The following is a 7,057-nucleotide window of genomic DNA, read 5'->3' as shown; positions in this document are numbered from 1 at the left end:
GTTTTCTTTAAATTCTAAACTCAACCAGAATTTACAGTTGCCAAATTGAGTCTTATGAGTTGGCCAAACAGAACTGAAAATTTAAAGTAAGCGCCTTAACCTTATGAGCATATGAATATGAAAGCAGCATCGATGTTGGAAAAATGGTATTTATAAAAAACAGCTTGTATTACCTGTATGTGGATTTTCTTGTTATTTGAGGCTCTGGAGGTACGTATCATGTGCTGTTGGTTATGTTTCGAATGATGTACCGTGCATACATGAGTCTTACATTAAGAGCATGTTTGGATATATTTTTTTTAAGATAAAAGTTTCTTTTAAACTCAAGCTAAAAGAAAGAGTTTAAAAAAAATGTTAAAATTATTTGATAATTATATAAAAAATTTAGCTTAAAAGTTATACAGTGAAAGATAAATATTAAACCCCTAAGGGTAGTTCAGTTGGCAACTGAGCTTTTAAGGGTTTGCTTGAGTCAGGGGTCCTCGAAGGGAAAATTAGTCTCATACTTTTTCTGGTAGCGAAGCTCAATGCACCTGCTGTTCTAATGAGGGGTAGCCTTCGAGTTGTACTTTGAGGACAAGGTGACAGGAAGAGGTTGAACGGGGATATCCTCCACTCTGTACCAAAAAAAAAAGGAGATAAATAGTAAAGACCAAGTAGAGTGAAGACCAACTCTGCTACAGTAAGTCTCAATCATATAACTTGCATTTAGTTTACTTTCCAAAATTGTTCTTCATTTTACTATATAGAGAGGGGAAGGGAGGAGAAATATTTGAGTAACAACGATTTGAAAGCAAGAGGTACAAAAAAATTAAAGGGAACAATGATGACAATGCATTACATTGCAAGGATAGAGAAGAGGAAAAAAGAATTTTCTGCACATTTCCAATGTTAGATAATCGTACATAATGAATAACAATATATATCCTACAAACAGTTCCCCAATTCAATGGACCCATAACAAAGCAATCTTGTGAACTACTCCTAGAATTCACCATCATGATATCAAATCAAAGTGGATGAAGGTAAAAATTGGTATTGACAAAAATTAAGAAACCAGTCTCTAAGGTGAAAGCTAAGCAGTGAAGACCAAGTAGTAGCAGATAGAGAGAGAGAGAAATAGAGTGAACCTTCGAGAACGGCACGTACTGTTGGAATAGTACTATCATTCAAATATTTGTTGAAGAAAACTGAGATATTGTGAGGCATCTATTGGGCTGACCCCAAACCCTCTTAACAGCAATGGCACGTACTGTGATGTCAGTGTTCGTGATGCTGCTGTAACCTTGATTTTAAACCTTGGCTGATGTTTGGCTTGGCTATTCAGGTAGCTGGAACAACCTTGATCGTACATTAGATACACATGATCCGATATAATTCCATGATGTGGTCTGTCCAGGTACACAGTGTTACCTTCATCTTCACCAACACTGATCTTAAATTTCAAAAACAAACCCTCTGATTGAACCTGCAGAACTATGAAGCAAAAAATGAAGCCCATCTCAGGGGAATGCGGAGGAAAAGAGAGATCAATAGTTAAGGAGTCTTGTGTTGTCCCATACACCAGCCACTCTGGAACTTTGCTTCCCGGATAAACATAAGTGCTTTGAGCATCATAACTGCGACCAACTGTGGATAAATGTTGGTGTGCAAATTTCATCATGTTAACTTGTGCATTCAGCTCAATAGCCTCGAGAGAATGTTCATCCAATTTTAGAAGGCTACCCTTTTGTTTTCATTCAGTTGTTCACTAGCGGTTGAAGGGAACAACAGAGCCTCTAGTGATATGCAGCCACTGGCATCTAGTATTTAAAGTGATGGGGGAAGCTTTGGTATAGTCGGAAGTTCCCTACAGTGGTGAATATCTAGATGTCGAAGCTTTGTAAGATGTTTGATGCTTGCAGCCAAGTTCTCAATATAAGTGTGTGCTAGATTTAGCTTTTCAAGTTTGCTTTGAAGTCCAATAGATGAGGGTAGTTGTTTGATGCCCGTGCCATTGAGGGAGAGAAAACAAAGGGAGCTCAGATGGATATTGCTTCCAAGGGTTGAAAGGGAAATGCATCAACCTAGATCCAATTTCTCAAGCTTGTTGATAGAGAAAACAGATGGATGCACACTAGTCAGCTCTAGACAAAAACGGAGATCTACGACTTTGAGATTTTTGGCCTTTGAAAAGTCTGGCAGTTCCACCAGGCTTGTGGATGAATGCAGTACGAAAGTATTTAAATTCTCAAGATCCTGTAACAAATTAAACAAAAGCATGAGCTAATGGAAGTTGTTTATTTGTATTCCTTAGAATGCAAATGCACACATGTAATATTTACCTGCACTTGGTGCCAAAGTTTTTTCACTCGGCTGTAGGGCAAGTTCAATTCAACAAAATTTTCTGCAGAAAACTTGGATGGCAAGGATTCCAAAGGGTAGCAAGCCCAACGAAAATACCTCAGTTCATTTGGCAAAGATTCAAGCCCTTGAGGAAGATACAACACTTTATAAGGCCAATTACAATACAAATCAAGAAATTGTAGTTTGCTCATCTTAGCAAATACTTGAGGGCTTAACTGCAGCTCCTTAATCATCGACGAGTTGAGGACTATGCTTCTAATGGCCTCCCTCCCCTGCCACCAAAGTTGTAGAAAAATTTCAAACATTGTTATAACCCACTTTTCCTACAAAAGAAATTCAAATAAGATACATTTTTGTAACTTAGGGCTTTTTTACCTTGTTATTTTTCAGTACTTGATAAATGTCATCAGTATCCAACAGTCGACTTGGGTGTCCGGGGTCTTCAATAGATTCTTGGCGAACCATCTCCCAAGCGGTTTCTTGTATAATGTCATGCATGTATACAATATTCTCTTCAGAAATAGTTATAAGAGCTTTATCTTTTAACCTTTCTAACTCAGCAGCAACAGAATAATCATGATCCTTTGATAAAAGTTTTATTTTGTCAACATTCAAATCCAACCCATCGGAAAAACATGCAATATCCTATCGTATCAAGATCATCATCAAAGCTAATCCTAATAACTACTAGAACGCCTTTGGCAAACTTGACCATCCTCTTAGATAGTTCATAGTATTCTCTGTAAATTTGATTAAGTTTAAAGGCATTCAAATTGAAAAGCCGGAGAGACTCATCAAAGTCCAGTGCCCCAACCTCGTATATATCATCAACCCATTTAGCAAGCACTTGCTTATCTCTAATTGTTATGATGATTCTACTACCATTTTTAAGCTGTCCTTTGTTCCAAGTAAATTTTCTAGTTGCTCCGAATCATTGACATCATCAAGAACAATCAGAACCTTCATACCACGAAGCCTTTTCTCAACATAAGGAGGCAATACATTTGGGGTTTCAATTTTCAAATCTTGTTCCCCTAATAGTGTGGAAAAAAGCTTTGTCTTTAGAGAGATTATTCCCTGTCTTCCCAACTTTTCTCTTCCATAAGCCAGAAAACAATACCCTTTGTAATCAGCATGCAATCCGTAATATACCTCTTCTGCAATTGTTGTTTTGTCTATTCTACCCATAACCCAAATTCCAATAATACGAACATCTTCTGACTCTAACCGTAACAATGATTCTACGTGTTTGGCAATTCCAACAAGTACTTTTGAGTTAACTTGGTCCACAAGTTTCAATCTCTTTTGTACCCATTTAACTATTTCTTCAACAAGCTCAGCTTCATTCCTATAAAAGAAACAAGAACAAAAATTTAAATGACATTATTTCTGTACCCCACAAAAAAAAAGTTATATTATTATTATTATTGTTATTATTATTATTATTATTATTATTTTGGTATTCATTATTATTGTTATTTTAAACAGGCCTTACTTTGGATGTAAAACTAGATAAAAGTGTTCAAGGAACAAGCTTGATAATATGCATAAAACCCCATCAGGGTAAGGGTTTAGGAAATTCTTATACACAGCAATATCCTTATATGCAATATTGAAATAAATACATAGGGGGAACATACTAGAACATTTATTCAAAAAAATTACTTACCGAAAATTTGAAGAATGAAATCCTGCTAAATTAGCAGTTTCTTTCAAAGCAGATCTCCAGGTTTGCACCTTTAAACTATGATTTTTTTCATGTTCAGCAAATGCATTTTCATAAGCCCCCTTTTGATGCCGTACATGTGTGGGATCGACTTTGTAGAAAACAGGTAGCACAATCTGTCCATCTTTTTCTCTGCACTCAACTATTTTCACAAGCTCTAGCAAACACCAAGTTGAATTAGCATAGTTTGGTGAGAATATGACCAATGATCTTTCAATTGCTTCAAGAAGAGCTTTCGATATTTCATCCCCTTTGGGGAGCTTCACGAATGTCTTCACCTCTAAAGTTGAGAAAGACATCATGCTTTACCGGAGGACCGTATGCAAGGGTTGGTATTCTTGTACCTACAACAAACCCCACCTTGCAGTTCCAAACAGTACCCCTTGGTTAATTGATAACAATGATGAAAGTTCAAAATACAATCTTGTTGTTAGTCCCTCTCATCGTAAGAAGGATTTTAAGATCTACAAACCATTTAGGCCTTTCCGTGATTCTTGCATTAAGGGATCTATCAAGGGCTGGTTAGTTATCCGATCTCAAGTCAAAGTCTTTATTCTCAACTTGTTCTCAAAACCACAGCAAGTTCAATTTTTTAGTGTTACAGATAGGTTTTTTATATAGAGAGTTGTGGTCTCTTCGCTTAACAATCCTCACCCTAGCTGTGGTTTTGAGAACAAGTTGAGAATAAAGACTTTCACTTGAGATCGGATAACTAACCAGCCCTTAATAGATCCCTTAATGCAGGATTCACGGAAAGGCCTAAATGGTTTGTAGATCTTAGAATCCTTCTTACGATGAGAGGGACTAAACAAGATTGTATTTTGAACTTTCATCATTGTTATCAATTAACCCAGGGGTACTGTTTGGAACGGCAAGGAGGGGTTTGTTGTAGGTACAAGAATACCAACCCTTGCATACGCTGCCAAATCGAGCTAGAAAAAGACACCACCGGATCCTTAGAATCGTTGTCTGGTGTTACTTCTTTTGCGACTATTCCCTCCAATTTCAAAAGAAGCAAGAGACAAGCAAATACAACATATTTTATTTGATAAGCTCTGGAAGAAGAATATGCCATTGGATTCACGCGTGCAATCTGGATCATCTTTCTTTTTCCCTACACACCAGTATCAAAATAAGCAAGCCACAATATATCTGCTAAACAAAAAATAAAGAGAGAAGAAATGAAAAGATCAAACAGCTTAAAGAACTGGATTTTTTTTCTTCTTTTTTTGGATATATATGGAGGGCTCTATGCCCAATAAAGAATTGGACTTTGTATCTGCAGCAAGTTCAATTAACATATGACATTACCGGTCCTTCTGGATTAGCAAGATTTTCATATTTTTATCGTTTGATGTTTCTATGTCTAAATTATCTAGTATTCGGGCTTTTAGTACACATATAAAATTAATGTTTTGTTCTTTTAAATAACACAATTTGTATTCTTTCACTTCCATAGGATCCATATCTTTATATTTTTTTGTTTACTCTCTCTCTCTCTTTCTTTCTTTATCTATCTCTTTCTCCCGTTTACCTCTCTTTCTTTATCTATCTCTTTCTCCCATTTAAATTGAGATAACTTTACATCATTTAAAATGATACATAACTTTATGGAATTATGAGAAAAGTAATTCAAGTTATCCCAAAACAATATTGGTTTGAATTGTAAAGTTAAAAGATTATAATGATAAAAACTAGGAAGAGGTTATACTTACAACCTTACAACAAATATAATCATCTTAATTTTCGTCACAAAAGATGTCGTTTCGTTTTGAGTCGGTCTCTTTGTGAGTGCGAGAAAGGAGGTAAGGTATGTCATTTCAGACAACACATCTTTTTTTCCTAAAAAAATATATGATTATATAGAATAATCATAACTATATAAAAATGAATAAACAACTATGGTTTAGTAATTACTTATTTTAACAGTAATTATATCATGTCTTTTTTAACTTATTTAACATAGGAGATCCAAAAGCCCTCGAAATGAGACGGGCGAGTTGACTCACCATTCAACGATGGGTTGAAATTGGAACGCATCCCATTGGTGGGTCGCCATCTCAAAAAAAAAATTCGTTGGTTTGGTTCACAATCGAGTTGGAATTGAAACGCTTAAGGGTCAATTTTATTATACATTGTTGTATGAATAGAAAGCTGAAATTGAGGAGAATTACCGACACGTCGTTTGGTTTCTGAACTAAAAGCAATCAGTTTCAACTTTCAACCAAACAAATCATGAGTTCAGGCAGCTCAGAGAAGCAGAAGGAGAAGGCGAGGGTGAGCCGCAAACGTCGTTGACACTGTGGCACGCACATCAAAATGACGCCGCGGCGGTGCGGAAGCTCCTCCAGGAGGATCCGTCGCTGGGGAAGGCCGGAGATTACGACAACCGCACGCCGCTCCTCCACGGCTGGATCGACATCGCCAAATGCTTGATTGAATTCGGCACTGACGTAAACGCACAGGATCGTTGGAAAAACACTGCGATCCACTGATTCTCATTCTGTTATCTCTTTCTCTCCGTGTGTGCTTGATTGTGAAGTAAGATTTAGGTTCAGGTTTAGGTTTAGGTTTATGGTTTATATATTTATTTTTCAATAGTATTTTTATTTAATTTAATTCTAGTATAATGATTATTAAGTTCAATTTTAATTGGGAGTGGATCCTCTCACGTGGAAAAAAGGTGAAGTGATCATGTTATTTGATCACAACCATTCATTTAAAAATTATACATTTTTCTCTCTCTTATCTCATCATCAATGAGTGGTTGTGATCAAATAAAATCTAATGTAATTTTCTTAACGAGTTTGAGTTTGATTTGCGAAAATAATAATCATATATCAACGATTTAATTCCAAATTAAATATTAATTAATGAGTTTGATTTGTAAAAATAATAACCGTTGATTAACGAAAATCAACGATTAAAATATAATTGTAAACAAAAATAGGTTGTAAGTATAATATTCCCCATAAAAAAATAACA

The 7,057-nt window shown here is 35.8% G+C and overlaps 1 pseudogene; it reads right to left on the bottom strand.

Moving 5' to 3' along the window:
* Positions 1 to 359: 359 nt before the first annotated feature.
* LOC133307517 (disease resistance protein RPV1-like) lies at positions 360 to 6,602 on the bottom strand (annotated as a pseudogene).
* Positions 6,603 to 7,057: the final 455 nt, after the last annotated feature.

This window comes from Gastrolobium bilobum, unplaced genomic scaffold (assembly GCF_033153095.1).
Source record: "Gastrolobium bilobum isolate Gb01-03AN ecotype WA unplaced genomic scaffold, APGP_CSIRO_Gbil_v1 utg367, whole genome shotgun sequence".
Lineage (NCBI taxonomy): Eukaryota > Viridiplantae > Streptophyta > Magnoliopsida > Fabales > Fabaceae > Gastrolobium > Gastrolobium bilobum.
Note: the sequence above shows the minus strand (reverse complement) of the source record. Positions and strands in the feature narration are given on the sequence as shown.